Source organism: Nicotiana tabacum, chromosome 14, assembly GCF_000715075.1.
Source record: "Nicotiana tabacum cultivar K326 chromosome 14, ASM71507v2, whole genome shotgun sequence".
Classification (NCBI taxonomy): Eukaryota; Viridiplantae; Streptophyta; class Magnoliopsida; order Solanales; family Solanaceae; genus Nicotiana; species Nicotiana tabacum.
This window is the reverse complement of record NC_134093.1, coordinates 2,233,945-2,249,772: the sequence shown is the minus strand read 5'-3', so window position 1 is coordinate 2,249,772 and position 15,828 is coordinate 2,233,945. Positions and strand designations below refer to the sequence as shown.

The 15,828-nt window shown below is 44.0% G+C and overlaps 1 long non-coding RNA gene across 2 annotated transcripts in view; it reads left to right on the top strand.

Annotated features, from left to right (window-relative positions):
• Positions 1–14,138, top strand: part of LOC107761697 (uncharacterized) — a 29,816-nt gene extending 15,678 nt beyond the window's left edge. For both annotated transcript variants that reach the window (XR_012698491.1, XR_012698492.1), the window contains 3 exons: positions 13,586–13,695; positions 13,776–13,861; positions 13,944–14,138. This is a non-coding gene — a long non-coding RNA (uncharacterized LOC107761697). The remainder of the gene's footprint in view (positions 1–13,585; positions 13,696–13,775; positions 13,862–13,943) is intronic.
• Positions 14,139–15,828: the final 1,690 nt, after the last annotated feature.

The window sequence follows — 15,828 nt, the reverse complement described above, 5'->3', positions numbered from 1 at the left end:
ACTAGACACTCTCTCTCTGGTCATAAGCAATCGAAGCTGAAAAACCGAGGCCATATATAAACCTCCTGATCCTCTCGCGGTCTATGGGAACCAACCGGATCGTATAATGGGCCAACTCGTAGAACCGCATCTCATACTGTGTCATAGACATATCACCCTGTCGAAGATGCTCAAACTGCATGCGCAACTCCTCTCTGCGGGACTGAGGTACAAACTTCTCTAGAAAGAGAACAGAGAACTGCTGCCAAGTAAGGGGTGCTACGCCAGCCGGCCAACGCCTCTCGTAAGCCTCACACCAACTAAATACAGCCCTAGAGAATTGGAAAATAGTGAATAAGACCCCACTGGTCTCCAGAATACCTGTTGTCCGAAGCATCCTCTAACACTTATCCAAGAAACCCAGTGCATCCTCACCCTCTGCACCACTGAAAGATGGAGGCTGGAGTCTCCCAAACCTTTCCAATCTATGCTGCTCATCCTAATGCATAACAAGAACTACATAGTCCTGAGCAGCTGCAACCGGCTGGGCTGGTGGTGCCCCCGATGTCTAAAGCCCCTAAACAACCTGCTCTGGTGTGCGGGCGGTGGGAGTCTGAGTGCCTCCCCCTACCTGAGAAGTAGTTGCAGCCGTAGAAACATAGACCTCCTGAGCAAGGCCAGTACATACTGATAAAATCTGAGCTAGGGCCTCCTGAAGGCCAGGAATCATAATAGGCACAGGTGGTTCCTAAGTTGGTCCCGCTGGAGCATCTGCGGTTGGGACGTGGTCTGGAGCAACTGGAGGGTCTACATGTACCGCCCCGGCTGTCGTGCGGGATGCACCTCTACCCCTACCACGGCCTCGACCGTGACCTCGGCCTCTCTCGGCCCTAGCTGGTGGTACTGGTGGTTGATTACCCTGTACGGTAGTGCGAGTCCTCACCATATGAGAGAGAATGAAACAATAGAAGTTTAGTTACCAGAATCAACAGATTCGCACGATAAGAATTCAAGAATGTGAGATTTTCCTAAAGGTTCTGCAGCCTCTCGAAGATAAGTACGGACGTCTCCGCACCGATCTGAAAGACTCTACTAAACCTGCTCATGACTCGTGAGACCTATGTAACCTGGCTTTGATACCAACTTGTCACGACCCAAACTAACCCTGTCGTGATGCCGCCTATCGTGGTACTAGGCAAGCCGACACATTACCAAAACGAATCGATATTTTTCAGTTCAAAGATAGTTTCAAAGCTATTTAATATAAAACCTTCATAAGGAGTTCAAATCAAAACAAAAGTGCGGAAAAGAAAAGCCCGATATCAGGTGTCTCTAGCCATCAGCATCTACTACAATTTTGTCTGACAATATCGAGACTAACATAGTGTGGGAAATAATTAAATATAATTAAATGATGATAAGAGGGAGAAGAGCAGGGCTGCGATCGCCAGGTAGCTACCTTGCTATCTCCGAGAAAATCTGCAACTGGAATAGTCAACAGCCTCTACCGTGTCCAGATACGCTCGGATCTGCACACAAGGTGCATGGAGTAATGTGAGTACGCCAACTCAGTAAGTAACAACAGTAAATAAAGACTAAGAAGTAGTGACGAACAATAATGCAAGTAAAGTTCATATCACAAAAACTCAGTAAAATATGCCATGCTTTTAAACCAAAGTTTGAATCAAATCAGCCCATTTAAATCCAGTTACAGTAAAATCATTTAAAGACATCTTTCAACAGTTTTCAAACAAAGGCTCAATGCAAAGGTGAAGAAAAATGATGAAATCATAATTAGCTCCTCGGGCAAACATCACTCGTATACAGCCCTTCGGGCAAACCTCACAATCACTCGTATATAGCCACTCGGGCAAACCTCACCATCACTCATGCCTTCTAGTCACTCAGCACTCGGCACTCGCACTCAGTAAGTAACTGCGCTCACTGGGAGTGTGTACAGACTCCGGAGGGGCTCCTTCAGCCCAAGCACTATATCAAGCCAAATCATGGCATAAAGTAATGAGGCCTTCGGTCTATATCAAACATGATGCGGCGTGCAGCTCGATCCCATAAATATGCTCACAAATCAGGCCCTAGGCCTTACTCAGTCATAAACCTCTCCAGCCTCTCTGGCTCTCAGAAAAACAAGGTTTTCAGCCCAAATAACATTTATATGATGCATCAAAAATAGAGTACTAGAGACTGAGCTATGTAGTAAATATGTATAAATATGACTGAGTATAGTTTTTCAATCAAAACAATGCGAGGATAGCCAGAAAAGACCTCTAAGGGTCCAAACAATACTGGCATAAGGCCTAAACATGGCATCCAACTTGATTTACAGAATCCTTTCTAAAACACATAAGAATCATATAGTTTCAATAGAATATTCAACTTTACATTTCATACGGGACGGACCAAGTCACAATCCCCAATGGTGCACGCCCACACGCCCGTCACTAGCATGTGCGTCACCTCAAAATAGTCACATGATACAAAATTCGGGGTTTCATACCCTCATGACTACATTTACAATCGTTACTTACCTCAACCCGATTAAATCTCTACTTTGTGATGCTTTTGTCCCTCGATTCAGGCTCCAAATGCTCTGAATCTATTCACAACCAGTACAATACCATCAATTTATGCTAAAAGAATGATTCCACAAGAAAAACTATCAAATTAGACCCCAAACACGAAATTGGCTCAAACCCGGCCCTCGGGCCCACGTCTCGGAATCCGACAAAAATTACAAAACATCAAAAGCCCATTCACTCACGAGTCTAACCATACCAAATTTACTCCAATCCGATAACAAAATCCCATTCAAAACCCCCAAAATCCAACTCAAGAATTCTTCCTCATTTTCCCCAATTTTTCACCCCAAATCACAAATTAAAGGATGAAATTAAAGGCATAATCGTGGAATTTGACCAAAATTAGATAGAAATCACTTACCCCAAACACCCACGCAAGAATCTCTCCAAATATTGCCTTCGACCGAGCTCCCACTTCAATTTTATGATATGAACACGAAACCCTCGTTTTGAATCTTTTAAATTTGCCCAGATAAACCTTCATCGCGATCGCGGAAATAGCCTCGCAACCGCGAAGCACAAACAAGATGCCCCATATATTTACTCTATGCGAACACGGAAATCACCACACGTTCTCGAACCTCTGCCACACAAACCTACGCAATCGCAACCTGCCTCACGCGATCACGTAGAGCAATCACCTCAGCTCCTCATTAGCTCTATTACTCCTACGCGAACGCGACACTGGCCACGCGTTCGCGAAGCACTACCTCACACACGTACGCGATCGCGACCCTAACTCTGTGATCGTGTAGAACAACTTCACCTCTGCCCTAAATAAGCTTACGCGATCGTGAACATACTCCTGCGATCGCGTATAAGGAAACTAGAAGAAAACACCAGCAGCTATCAGCCATCCTCCAAAAGCCAAAAATGATATGTTAACCACCTGAAACTCACCCGAGGCCCTCGGGACCTCAACCAAACATACCAACACATCCAATAACATCATATAAACTTAGTCGAGCCTTTGAATCACTCAAGATAATATCAAAATACCAAATTATACGATATGATACGATATGAACCAACCAACATGTTATGATAAAATATAGCTGAAGAACACAAAAGGAAGCAGAAATGGGGAAAATGAGCTATAACTCTCGAAGCGACCGGCCAGGTCGTTACAATAGTCCCTGACTTCAATGCGGAAAATCAGCTGCCGCCGCCGTGCCCAGAAATGCCTGGATCTGCAGATAAGGTGTAGGGAGTTACGTGAGTACACCAACTCAATTAGTAATATGTCCAAACTATGGACTGAAGATAGTGACGAACTCAATCTCAACATATATAATGGAAACAAATGCGCAGAATCGTAGGCATGATTTCAAGTAAAATATACAGTGTAAGACAGTAAAGTAAATGCAGATCTGAACCGTGCATGGTATACAACTCAGTATCCTCTACATGCTAATGCACAAACTGTATGAAATGCACCATATGCTCCCACTCTCAAGTGCTTAACCACTTGGTTCTGTATATGGCCATCCGGCCCAGGGAAATCCATCCCGGAATATATATACAATACTGACTGAAAGTCACCCAGTACCGAGGATGAAAAGGGCAATCCAACCCGGTAGAGAAATCCATCTCCAGGTATCAAGTACTTCGGACAAATCCATTTCCAAGTAAATCCATCCCTCAATAATATCATCTGCGCTCACTGGGGGTGTGTTACAGACTCCAGAGGGGCTCCTACAGCCCAAACGCTATCATAATCTTCAATATAACCGCTGCAGCGTACAGCCCGATCCCATAAATGTCACCCATAAATAGGCTCTCAGCCTCTCTGAGTCATCACTCTCTCCAGTCTCACTCACGAGCTCACAATGTCATGAAAACAACCCGGAACAATGATATGATGAATCAATAAATAACTGAGACTGATATATGATATAAAGATGCATGATCATGACTGAGTATGAAATATTAAATGAAACTGATGAGGTAACAATAAAAAATGACCGCTAAGGGTCCCAACAATACAGGCACAAAGCCTAAACATGATATCTAGCATGGTTTACAGCTCAACTACTTCATCACATGATGGAGACATGGATATTAATAGGATAGAGTCACTAAACGGTGCCATGGAATCATCCAGGCCAGAATTCTCACGGTGCACGCCCACACGCTCATCACTTGGCATGTGCGTCACCTCAATACTAATCACATAACACATAGTTCGAGGTTTCGAACCCTTAGAACCAAGTTTGAAAGCGTTACTTACCTCAAACCAAGCCAAAATCCTACTCCGGGATGCCCTTGCCTCTCGATTCAGCCTCTTAACTCCTCGAATCTAGACACAAATAATACAGCACAATCAATTTAGGCAAAGGGATCAAATCCAAATGAAAAGTATCAAATTATAGGCCAAATCCCAAAATTCACTCAAACCCGGGCCCCACGTCTCGAAATCCTCCAAAAGTCACAAAATCTGAAAGTTCATTCACTCATGAGTCTAACCATACGAAATTTATCAAAATCCAACATCATTTGGTCCCTCAAATCCCCAAATTACACTCTCCAAAATCCCAAGCCCTAACCCCTCTATTTTCACCCCTAAATCCCACTAATTAGATGATAAAACAACGGGAAAACACCATAGCTAGGAGTATTAGAGCTCAAGAAACTTACCTCACTGAAAAACCCTTGAATCCCCTTCAAAAATCACCCAAAAAGCTCCAAGGTCCGACTTGAAAAGGGTAGAAATGAGTAAATATTCGCGAAGTCTTCTATTTATAGGTTCTGCCCAGGCTTTTCGCACATGCGGCTTAGAATGCGCACATGCGGTGCCGCTTTTGCGTAACAATCTCTGCATCTGCGGAAAATCACTTAAATCCCCAACTCCGCACATGCGTCCCCTATCCGCATCTGCGACCTCGCAGGTGCGGAACTGACCTCGCACCTGCGGCCACTGCCAGTCCTTTTCACTTCCGCTTCTGCGGACAACTACCCGCTTCTGCGGGCTCGCAGATGCGCACACCCACTCGCACCTACTGTCTTCCCCAATCCAACACACTTCTGCACCTGCGTCAATCCCACCGCACTTGCGGCGTCGCACCTGTGGCAATACCCTCGCAGGTGCAATTGCACCAGCAACAGGCCAACTTCAACCATTCTCCCAACTTCAAACTTGATCCTTAACCACCCGAAACACGCCCGAGACCCTCAGGACCTCAACCAAACATGCCAACAAGTCATACATCAACATAGGAACTTAGTCGAGCCTTCGAATCACTCAAAATAACATCAAAACACCAAATTACCCTCGGATTCAAGCCTAAGAACTTCTAAACTTCCAAATTCCGCAAACGATATTGAAACCTACCAAACCACATCCGAATGACCTCAAGTTTTACACACATGTCAAAAATGACACCACAAACCTATCCAACTTCTAGAAATCCATTCTGACCTCGTATACAATTTTCCACCGCTGACCAAAATTGCCAAATTTCCAACTTTCGCCAATTAAAGTCTAATTCCACTACGGACCTCCAAATCACATTCTGGATGAGCTCCTAAGTCCAAAATCACCTAATGGAGCTAACGGAATCATCAAAATTCAAATCCGAGATTGTTTACACATAAGTCAACATTCAGTTGACTTTTCTAACTTAAGCTTATCTCAAAGAGACTAAGTGTCTCAATTCACTTCGAAACCACTTCGGACCCTAACCAACTAACCCGGTATAACACAATATATTTGAATAACAAAAAGAGAAGCAGAAATGGGGAAAACTGGGCTATTACTCTCGAAACGACCGGCCGGGTCGTTACATGCTCCCCCTCTTAAACAAACGTTCGTCCTCGAACGAGTTCTAGAAACATACCTGGAGTCTCAAATAGGTGTGGATATCTGCTCCACATCTCCCGCTCGGTCTCCCGGGTGGCCTCCTCCATAGGCTGACCTCTCCACTGCACCTTTACTGAAGCCATGTCCTTTGACCTCAACTTTCGAACCTGCCGATCCATAATGGCCACCGACTCCACATCATAAATGATATCACCCTCCAACTGAATCATGCTAAAGTCCAAAACATGGGACAGATCTCCAACATATTTTTGTAGCATGGAAACATGAAATACCGGATGCACACTCGATAAGATGGGTGTTAAGGAAAGCTTATAAGCCACCTCCCCTATCCTCTGAAGCACCTCAAAAGGCCCAATGAACTAGGGGCTCAACTTGCCCCTCTTCAGTAAAACCTTCTCCCCAACCATAAAAGACACATCACAGACCTTCCTACCCACATAGCTCCTCTGCCTAGACTGCATCGTGTGAAGCCGCTCGTGAATCAATTTCACCTTATCTAATGCATCCTGGACCAAGTCTGTACCCAAGAGCCTAGCCTCCCCTGGCTGAAACCATCCTACCGGAGATCTACACCTCATCCCATATAAAGCCTCGTATGAAGCCTTCTGAATACTCGACTGATAATTGTTGTTATATGCAAACTCCGCGAGTGGCAGAAACTGGTCCCATGAACCCCCAAAGTCTATGACACAAGCGGGCAACATGTCCTCCAATATCTGAATAGTGCACTCGGACTTCCTGTTCGTCTGAGGGTGAAAGGTTGTGCTCAACTCAACGTGAGTATCCAACTCTCGCTGCACGGCCCTCCAAAACTATGATGTAAATTGAGTACCCCTATCTGAAATAATGTAAACTAGGACACCATGCAGGCGAACAATCTCTCATATATAAATCTCAGCCAACCGCTCTAAAGTGTAAGTAGTACCAACTGGAATGAAGTGCGCGGAATTGGTCAGCCGATCCATAATAACCCAAATAGCATCAAACTTCCTCGAAGTCCGTGGGAGCCCAACTACGTAATCCATGGTGATCTGCTCCCACTTCCACTCCGGGATCTCTAATCTCTGAAGCAAGCCACCCGGTCTCTGATGCTCATACTTAACCTGCTGACAGTTGAGACACCGAGCCACAAATCCAACTATATCCTTCTTCATCCTCCTCCACCTATAGTGGTGCCTCAAATATTAGTACATCTTCGCGGCACCCGAATGGATAGAATACCACGAGCTGTGGGCCTCCTCAAGAGTCAACTCTCGAAGCCCATCTACATTAGGCATACATATCTGGCCTTGTCCTGAAGAATGAGTAGGTGGGGGTCATCATCTTGACGCTCCCTAATACGGTCATAAAAAGAAGACCCGGAGACCACGCAAGCCAATACCCGACTCGGCTCCGAAATATCCATCTCACAAGATGGCCCGCTAAGGCCTGAACATCCAATGCCAAGGGTCTCTCTACTGCCAGAAGATATGCTAAACTCCCCAAACTCTCCACCCGACGACACAAAGCATCGACCACCATATTGGCCTTCCCCGGATGGTACAAAATAGTGATATCATAGTCCTTAAGAAGCTCCAACCATCTCCGCTGAAGCAAGTCAAGGTCCTTCTGCTTAAACAGATGTTGCAGACTCCGGTGATCAGTATAGATCTCACAATGAACCCCATACAAATAATGACACCAAATCTTCAAGGCGTGAACAATGGCTGCTAACTCAAGATCATGGACAGAATAGTTCTTCTCATGGGTCTTCAGTTGGCGCGAGGCATAGGCAATCACCCTATCCTCTTGCATCAAAACACCTCCAATACCTATCCTCGAGGCATCACAATACACGGTGTAAGAACCTGAAGCTGATGGCAGAACTAACATTGGAGCTGTGGTCAAAGTAGTCTTGAGTTTCTGAAAGCTCTCCTCACACTCATCCGACCACCTGAATGGAGCACCCTTTTGGGTCAATTTGGTCAAGGGCGATGACATAGATGCAAATCCCTCCAAAAAGCGATGGTAATAACCAGCCAAACCAAGAAAGCTCCTAATCTCCGTGGATGAGGACTGTTTAGGCCAACTATGCACCGCCTCTATCTTCTTCGGATCCACCTGAATACCCTCACTGGACACCATGTGCCCCAAGAATTCTACTGAACCGAGCCAAAACTCACACTTGGAGAACTTTGCATAAAGCTTCTCCTCCCTTAATCTCTGTAGTACAACCCTCAAATGCTGAGCATGCTCCTCCTGGCTACGAGAGTACACCAGGATTTCATCAATGAATATAATAACGAACGAGTCCAAATAGGGCTTGAATACACTATTCATCAAATGCATGAATGTTGCTAGGGCATTGGTCATCCCAAAAGACATCACTAAGAACTCATAATGGCTATAACGAGTCCTGAAAGGTGTCTTAAGAATAGGTGATAACCGGACCTCAAATCAATCTTGGAGAACGCCCTCACTCCTTGAAGCTGGTCAAATAAATCATCAATACGAGGCAAAGGATACTTGTTATTGACCGTGACCTTGTTCAAATGCCTGTAATCAATGCACATCCTCATGGAACCATCCTTCTTCTTAATAAATAAAACCGGTGCACCCCAAGGTGACACACTAGGCCGAATAAACCACTTATTAAGGAGTTCCTGAAGCTGTTCTTTCAACTCCTTCAACTCGCCGGTGCCATATAATACGGTGGAATAGAAATGGGTTAAGTGCCCGACACCAAATCAATACCAAAGTCAATATCCCTGTCAGGCGGCATTCCCGGCAGGTCTGCAGGAAACACATCCGGAAAATCACGTACCACCGGAATATAATCGATGCTAGGAGTCTTTGCACTAACATCCCTCACAAAAGCCAGATAGGATAGACAACCCTTATCAACCATACACTGAGCCTTCAAATATGAAATCACCCTACAAGGTACATAGTCTACATAACTGCTCCACTCAACCCTCGGGAATCCTAGCATCGCTAACGTCATGGTCTTAGCATGACAATCTAGAACAACATGGCATGGAGATAACCAATCCAAACCTAATATCATATCGAAGTCAACTATACTAGGCAGCAAAAGGTCCACTCGGATCTCCAGACCCCCAATAGTCACCACACATGACCGATACACAGATTCTACAATAATAGTATCACCCACAAGAGTAGATACATGAACAGATGAAACTAAACACTCACGGGGCATATCCAAAAAATGAGCGAAATATGAGGAAACATATGAATATATGGAACCAGGGTCAATTAATATAGAGGCATCTATGTGACAAACTGAGACAATACCTATAATCACAGCATCTAAATCAATAGTATCTGGTCTGGCGGGAAGGGCATAGAAACGGGCTTGGCTGCCCCCTGATCGGCCCCCCCCCCCCGGACGGTCCCTAGTTGACTGAACTCCACCCCTAGCTGGTTGGGCGGGTGGTGGAAGAACTGGTGCTGAAGTCGAAGGCTGACTCATCTGCTGAGATGAACCTCCCATCATGCGGGGACAAAACCTCTTGATATGACCCAAATCCCCACACTCAAAGCAACTTCTACCGGCCACTGGGGACTGAAGGGAACCCCGAGCACTGGAATAACTGCTAGATGGTCCTGACAAAGATGAGCCTTGAGCTGATGGTGCATGAGACAAACTTTGAGCTGGTAGTGCACCAAATGATGTCTAACCCTGCTGATAACCATGAGGTCTATGACCAGATGATGCACCCCAGTCTCCAGAAAGCCTGTAGTACGGAGCATCCTCTGACACTTATCCAAGAAACCCTGTGCATCCGCATCCTCTGCACCACTGAACGATGGAGGCTGGAGTCTCCTAAACCTCTCCAATCTACGCTGCTCATCCTCAGGGATAACAGGAACCACATAGTCCTGAGCGGCTGCAATCGGCTGAGCTGGTGGTGCCCATGGTGTCTGCAGTCCCTGAACAACCTGCTCAGGTGTGCTGGCGGCGGGAGTTTAAGTACCTCCCCCATCCTGAGAAGTGGTTGCGGCCGTGGAAATAGAGATCGCCTGAGCAAGGCTAGTACTTAGTGACAGGATCTGAGCTATAAACTCCTGAAGGCCAGGAATCACAATAGGCACATATGGTGTCTGAGCTGGTCCCGTTAGGACATCTGCGATTGGGACCTGGTCTGGAGCAACTGGAGGGTCTGCAGGTACTACCCCGGTTGCTACGCGGGCTGTCCCGTTACCCCTACCACGGCCTTGACCGCGGCTACGACCGCGATCTCGGCCTCTCTCGGCCCTGGCTGGTGGTACTGGTGGCTGATCACCTTGTCCGGTAGTGCGAGTCCTCACCATATGAGAGAGAATGAAACAACAGAAGTTTAGTTATCAGAATCAACATATTCACACGATAAGAATTCAAGAATGTGAGATTTTCCTAAAGGTTCTGCAGCCTCTCGAAGATAAGTACAGACGTCTCCGTACCGATCCGCAAAACTCTACTAAACCCGCTCATGAATCGTGAGACCTATGTAATCTTCAATATAACCTACCCGATCGTGATGGCGCCTATCATGAAACTAGGCAAGCCTAAATCCAACATTTTTCTTTTATTTCAGTAAAACACCTTTTAAATTTAACAGCGGAAAGGTTTAACATAAATAAAAGCCCATTTAACCACAAAGTTACCCAAAATACGATACAACTATCCCAATAATCAGGGCGTCATTGAGTACATAAGCGTCTAATAGCCGGACATAGTCCACAAAATGTCTATGGAATTAAACGTCAAAGTACAATAAGCTAAGGAAGAGAAGATCGAGGTCCGCGAACGTCGTGCAGCTACCTCAATAGTCCCTGACTCCAATGCAGAAAATCAACAGCCGCCACCATGCCCAGAAATACCTGGATCTATACACAAGGTGCAAGGAGTAACGTGAGTACACCAACTCAGTAAGTAATAGGTCCAAACTATGGACTGAAGATAGTGACAAACTCAACCTCAACAGATATAATGGAACTAAATGCGCAGAATTGTAGGCATGCCTTCAAGTCAAATGTACAGTGTAAGACAGTAAAGTAAATGCAGATATGAACCGTGCATGGTATAAAACTCAGTATCCTCTACATGCTAATGCACAGACTATATGAATGCACCATGTGCTCCCACTATCAAGTGTTCAACAACTCAGTACTGTATATGGCCATCCGGCCCAGGGAAATCCATCCCGGAATATATATACAACACTGATTGAAAGTCACCCAGTACCGAGGACAAAAAGGGAAATCCAGCCCGGTAGAGAAATCCATCTCCATGTATCAAGTACTTCAGACAAATCCATGTCTAGGGAAATCCATCCCTCAATAATATAATCCGCGCTCACCGGGGGTGTGTTACAGATTCCGGAGGGGCTCCTACAGCCCAAGCGCTATCATAATCTTCAATATAACCTTTGCGGCGTGCAGCCCGATCCCATAATTGTCAGCCATAAATAGCCTCTCTCAGTCATCACTCTCTCGAGTCTCACTCACGGGCTCACAATGTCATGAAAATAACCTGGAACAATGATATGATGAATCAATAAATAACTGAGACTGAGATATGATATAAAAATGCATGATCATGACTGGGTATGGAATATTAAATAAAACTAATGAGGTAACAGCAATAAACGACTGCTAAGGGTCCCAACAATACCGGAACAAAGCCTAACCATTATATCTAACATGGTTTACAGCTCAACTACTTCATCACATGATGGAAACTTAGATATTAACAGGATAGGGTCACTAAACGGTGCCATAGAATCATATAGGCCACAATTCTCATGGTTCACGCCTGCACGCCCGTCACTTGGTATGTGCGTCACCTCAATACTAATCACATAGCATATAGTTCAGGGTTTCGAACCCTCAGAACCAAGTTGGGAAGCGTTACTTACCTCAAACCAAGCCAAAATCCTACTCCGGGATGCCCTTGCCTCTCGATTTGGCCTCCGAATGCCTCGAATCTAGCCAAAAGTAATACAACAGAATCAATTTAGGCTAAGGGATCAAATCCAGAAGCAAAGTATCAATTTATAGGCCAAATCCCGAAATTCACTCAAACCCGGCCTCCGGGCCCATGCCTCGAAATTAGGCAAAAGTCACAAAATTCGAAAGTCCATTCACTCACGAGTCTACCCATATGAAATTTATCAAAATCCGACATCATTTGGTCCCTCAAATCCCAAAATTACACTTTCCTAAATCCTAAGCCCTAACCCCCTATTTTCACTCCTAAATCCCACTAATTAGATGAGAAAACAATGGGAAAACACCATAGCTAGGAGTATTAAAGCTCAAGCAACTTACCTCACTGAAAAACCCTTGAATCCCCTTCAAAAATCACCCAAAAAGCTCCAAGGTCCGACTTGAAAAGGGTGGAAATGAGTAAAAATTCGCAAAGTCTTCTATTTATAGGTTTTGCCTAGGCTTTTCACACATGCGGCTCAGAATGCGCACCTGCGGTGCTGGTTTTGTGAAAAAATCTCCGCATATGCGGAAAATCATTTAAATCCCCAACTCCGCACCTGCGCCCCATATCCGCATCTGCGACCTCGTAGGTGCGGAACAGACCTCGCACTTGCGGCCACTGCCAGTCCTTCTCTTTATGGATGACAAGATGCGTGAAGCGAGGATTAGGTAGTTCGGGCACGTGCGGAGGAGGAGCCCAGATGCTCCGATTGGCAGGTGCGAGAAGAGGTAGAGGGAGGGCGGCCTAAGAAGTATTGGGGCAAGGTGATCAGGCAGGACATGGCGCATCTTCAAATTTCCGAGGACATGGCCTTTGATAGGAAGGTATGTAGGACGAGAATTAGGGTTGTAGGTTAGAGGGTACTCGAGCGTTTCTCCTCACTGCACCAGCTAGTCTGATAGTGTTTTATCTAGGACTGCTAGCGAATTTTGTTGTGTTTCATAATTTTATTTTATTTTTTTTGTTGTTGTTGTCTTTCACATTTTGGCCCTTCCATTTATTTGTTGTATTTTACGATGCAAATACTATTTTTCTGGTTTCTGTTGTGGTTACGGATCTATTGTCTCTGAGACGAGGGTCTACCGGAAACATCCTCTCTATCCCTTCGGGGTAGAGGTAAGGTCTGCGTACATTCTACCCTCCCCAAACCCTACTAGTGGGATTCTATTGGGTGGTTGTTGTTGTTATATTAAGTGGCTAACCAGAATTTTGCAGGTATATTGTTAATTTAGGAGACAAGTACAAGAAACTCGATCAATAGGTCTAAGTTGAGTATGCATCATCGTACGGGTAGTAAACCAATTAGGGAGATCATTTATGAATTGGTGAGTAAATCTTATAATTCTATTAAGGAACCTCATATTTGTTAGAAAGATTTCTTTGACTTGTTTATTGTAATGTGAAGGAAATCCACCAGATGTGGCAACTATTATTTTTGAGACTCGTAAGAAGAAGAACAAGCTTGTCGAACCTGAAACCAATGAGAAATATGTATGTTTATTGATAAATTTAAATTTATATTATTTATTTATTGTGTTGTAGTATTTTAATTAAATAATTTTTTATTTTACAGGATAAAATCAAATAATTGGTGCAATCTAAATCGTCTCTTACAAACATTGAGGTTGTAGAAAGGTGCTTCAGACCTCAACGAAAGAGTCATGTAGTTGGATTTGGTGGTGGGATAACTGTTAAGGAGTTGAAAGGTGGTAACTCCTCTAAAGTTGCATTGTTGGAAAATCTGAATGCTATTGTAAAAGAAAACGAATCACTAAAAGGACATTTGGAAGGGCTACAGAGTAAATATGATGAGCTAGGGAGTAAATACGCATAGTTTGCAAAGATAGTGTTTGATCAGCCTTCATCACCATCTTCAAGCGGTCAATAGATTAAATCATGTAACGAGTTAGTACGTTAAAAATCCTATTTTACTCTATAAAGCGTACCTTTATAGTAACCTAATTTTAGTCCTTTTGATTTCTTTCGCATGCCCTAAGTTAAATTATCGATTTGTGCTTTTGTATTTTCCTGTTTCTTCATGTATCTTTTTAAGTTGTGATGTATCACCATTAGACGTTGTTAGAAGGGTATTTATTTAGATTTTTCTATGTGAAAAAAGAAGATCCAGTAATTAGTAATTTTTCTTTCTTCAGTGAATAGCTTCACATATGATGTCACGACCCAAGATCCGCTAGTCGTGATGGCACTTAACCCAACCCGCTAGGCAAGCTAACTAATAACTACACAATTCCAATAATAGTAATAAGACAATCAAACAAAGAAATTATTTGAATCTTAAACCTTTCCCAAGGACTGGTAGTACAAATCATGAGCTTCTAAGAATAGAATTTACAAAGCTGATATGAAGCAAATACATCTTCTGTTTGAAAAGTACATAAACAGAGTTTTTATAAATCTAAGGCTACCATGAACAAGAGGCAGCTACAACAGAAACGCAGGTACATCGTCAAGTCCGGCAACCATCGAGCATAGCAACAACAACAGCCAACATCTGCACGCAATGTGCAGAAGTGTAGTATCAGTACAACTGACCTCATGTACTAAGTAAGTAACAAACCTAACTTTAGGTTGAAAGCAGTGACGAGCTGGAACATAGGTCGGATCCAACACTAATAACTAATAGCAATTCATAACAACGTATAGCATATATATAGGAAAGTAACTCAGAGATAAAAATGCTCAGCTTTTTTACAGGTTTTCAAAAATAGTTCCATTTTTCAAGAATGTCAGTGAAAACTCAAATCCTTTACCGAAATCATCGTAAAATATGAGATAGTTTGAAAATTGTATATTTTTTTCAAAATTTCTTTCCACAATAAATTAGATGTTTCGTTTTCTTTCCAAATAGCTAGTGTGAAATACCTCTCTATGCCCACATATCAATGTATGTAAAAAGTCATGAATGATGTGATATAGTACAACATGAGGAAAATGCATCTCTATGCCTGTATGTCATGTGTGCATATCAATGCCATATATCTCGGAGATGAATCATGTACTCACACTCTCAGAGTACTCAATCTCACAGTCTCACACTTTCCACTCATCATGCTCAACCACTCGGTACTGTATATGGCCCATACGGCCCAGGGAAATTCATCCCGGAACATATACAACCCTGACTATAAGTCACCCAGTACCGAGGAAAAAGGGCAATCCAACCCTGTAGAGAAATCCATCTCCAGGTATCAAGTACTTCAGACAAATCCATGCTCAGGGTAATCCATCCCTCAATAATATCATCCGCGCTCACTGGGGTGTGTACAGATTCCGGAGGATCTCCTACATCCCAAGCGCCATCATAATCATCAATATAACCGCTGCGGCGTGTAGCTCGATCCCATAATTGTCACTTATAATCAGGCTCTCGGCCTCACTCAGTCATCACACTCTCCAGTCTCACCCACGGGCTCAAAATGTCATGAAAACAATCCCGG